Here is a 3,654-nt window from a genome sequence, read left to right on the forward strand (position 1 = left end):
GTTGCATAGCAAATCGAGGGATATTTTCGTTTTTAATTGTCCGAGCGAGCGTAGCGAGCGAGTGGCCCCACCGGGTGACTCGGTGTAACAAAAAAGCAAATGACCCAAAAAGAAAAATGGAAATCTCCAGAAAAATTTTTTTTAAAAAAAGTGGGGAAAATATGACTGGCCGTTTCAATCTTGAACTCCGGACGGGCTGCATTTAAATAGGATTAGTGTCCATTGCACCTCAATCCGCTTTGATGTACACTGACTAAACTAGCTATTTAAGAGAATTGTTAAAAAGGGCTTAACTTCGCGGGCCTATAACTTGGAAACCAAGTCCGAGCGCCAAATTCTGATTTCACCATAATTTTTTTCGTCAAAAATATGACAAAGTCCCCAAAAAAAAATTCGCAAAAAAAAGAGTGTCCGGTAAAGTAGAAAAGTTCCCCATTTTCATCTTAAATTCAGCTAAAACCTTCACTGTAAGCGATTTTGTTTGATATTGCCATATACCCCAATAATTAATACGTCACGTGCTTTCAAAGTGTCCGTTTCCCACACAACATACATTTTATATATTTTCATATTTGTAATTACTCTTTTTTTTTAAAAGATGTTACCACAGGTTGGTGATACTAAACTTTTAGTGCTGGGAAAGATTAGGAAATATTCTGAAGAATATATGTGCCACGGGTTTTTATTCATTACGATCGATAATCTCTCTAAACCTGAATGTGTTGTCCGTGAGTAAATATTAGCTAATAGCAGTATGAACCTTCATAACCTACTCGTAATTACTAAACATCCAGATTTAAAGGATAAAAATGTCATTATTTGTAAATTGGTCATTTTCATTAGGTATCGAAGAATTAGAAATGTAATGGTGTAAATGTGCTACATAGTTCAAATACCCGAGAATTACTTTAGATAACTCATTAACCTTGAAGGAACATACTGAGAAAACTACTAAGAATATCAGAACTAAAGAATAACCTAATACAGAAGCTTGAGAGTGCGGGCTGGGAAGTAGATGCTAGGACTGTTAGAACGGAAACTTTGTATTCAATATATAGTACAGCAGAATACTGTGCACAGGTCTGGTGTATTAGTAATCAGTTTAAAATGTGTTTACCAATCAGTCATTATTTATTTAATTCTTACTTGTTTAGTTCCTTTTTTGAATGATTCAAGGTTAAAATCTGGGTCATGTTGCCACCGTAACATGGTTGCCTTGAATAAGTTCTTGAATATATGTGGATAACCTATTTGATACTTCTTAATTTCCCAACTGCTATCGTTCATTGAAATTCGATAGCAATTTTCGGATGTACATAGTTGAGATATTTTGTATAGATTAAAATTGTCAGTAAAATAGGTAAAAGGAACTTGATTAATTGATTGAGGATATAATTTTGGAGTGTTGAGTATTTTTTTTCCGTAACTTGGAAATGATTTTATAATGTGAGTTAAAATATTTCTTACGGTCATATTACATACAATTTTCTTCAATCAATTAATCAATATAATTTTCATAAGATTTATAAAAAAAATTTTGTAGTTTGATTTGATCATATTTTATTATAACAACAGATATTATAGTAGCCAATTAATAGAATTTTATTTAAAATATGCTATTGTTATTAATATGTTATTGTCTTTGTGCCGTATGTATTAATGGCTGTACCATTTGCTGCGTATAATTTTAATGTATTAGATTTTTGTCGTTTGTCTGTTTTTGACGGTGGTACGACTGAGATGTCTGCTCCACTGTCGACGAGGTATTTAAGTTTGCTGGTGATATCCGTCACGAATAAGCAGTTTGTTATACTTGCACAACCAGTTGCAGCTTCAAAAGGTTTGCTCTTTAGTTTTTCGTGTTGTGGCTTGAGTGCACTTAGCACCATGCGCCTTCGCATATTCTAGCTTGATCCTTGAACTTAGCATGATAATAACATAGTTCATTTCTCATCTCACTTCTGTCATGAGACTTGGACCTACTTCTTCTGTATGTCCTAGAATCTTTTCTGTCACTGCTACGTCCTCGTTGATTTAATTCTTCGATTGCTTTAGTAAGTGACGCAATTTGTAACTCAAACGTCGAAAGCGAATTGCTGCTCTGGCAGGTGCGTTTCTTTTCAGTGTTTGCGGCTGCGACAGTATTTACTTCACTTACTTCGTGAATTTTATCCGCCATCTTTGACAAATTATTCAAAGAGTCCGGGCTTGTCGGAAGTATGGTTTATACTTGTAGTGGTAAACGCTGCTACCATAAACTTTTCACTTAATCCTCGGATAACTGCTCGCCCGCCAACTGCTGCATTTCCACCAATAAGAACGATGGTTTTTTATCCCCTAGCTCTATATCGCGCAGTAACTTTTTCAATTTCTTTTCTTCGGATTCAGATAGACACTCAGCGAGTACTTGTTTAAGTTTTAGATATTTGTTGCTTGCCGGTAGTTTTTCTAATATATTCGATACGTACGTTAATATGTCCCCGTTAAGCGCACCGACAACGTAATGAAATTTAGTCTCGTCGTCCGTGATATTTGCATTGACAAAACGAGACTTTATAAACTACATTTTAGGATTTTGTAACCAAAATAGTGGTGCTTTGAAGTGATGTATGCACGTTGGTTGTACCGTTGGATCTTTTTGTATCATATTACTGTCAAGCCGTCGAGGTCACCACTTTGTAGGGTTATTTCTAGTTAAAAATGAACTCTACAATTCAGTTTTCTTTTAGTGAAAAATATATTTTTATTGAGTAACACATTTATAAATGTATATTTCTTCTTCTTTTTTTAACGGTTAATAATTTTTTAACACAACCTAACCTAAGTTTTGGTTCAATTCCAGTTACAACAACATAAAATAGTAACAAGTAATAATAATAATAATAATAATAATAAAATAGTAATAATAATAATCAGTCTGACCATCTGCACCACAGTTATAACTGATGAAATAATATTATGCTATCACTTATCATACCATGTGACAAGAACAGAGTTGTAAATATTTTGGTGCAGTAACAGCGTGTCTCCGGAGGTGGCCACTTATTGCACCGAACACTGGTACCTGGTTATTGCACCTAAATGTCGACAAAATTATTCTTTATCAGAAAATGCAAAAAATATGCATTTCGAAAAAAAAATGGAGATACCCGGTTCTAGCACAAGACCCTTTATTATACGCTGTAAGAGAATAAAAAAATAATGTGGTGTCAAATTTCTTATTTTCCTCACAATAGTGTCTTCCTTTAGGGACAACTTTTCCATTATTTATTAAATTTTGTAGAAATTCATTTGTAAAATTATTCTGCATAATATTGGCTGTATTTATATCGCTTATACCTTTTATTTTTGACATTAGTTATGATGCAAAACCACTTAATCACGACCAGAACGATTAGCACATCCAAGCACACAGCAAGTTGGTGGCATTTTACTTACCCTACCTACACTTTTGCAAAACAAAATTCAATACACAAAGTTGCAATATCAAAACATTTAAAATGCATATACTCATTTGTTTATTGTTTCTTTTTTTTAAGGATGTTAGGTATAATTTATTTTTAGATCACATTTAAATCAGATTTATTATGTATCTGTATATGTTACTATCAAATATTGTTAACTATTAATTGATAATCATTAATAATCTTATTT

Source organism: Myzus persicae, unplaced genomic scaffold (genome assembly GCF_001856785.1).
Source record: "Myzus persicae strain clone G006 unplaced genomic scaffold, MPER_G0061.0, whole genome shotgun sequence".
Lineage (NCBI taxonomy): Eukaryota > Metazoa > Arthropoda > Insecta > Hemiptera > Aphididae > Myzus > Myzus persicae.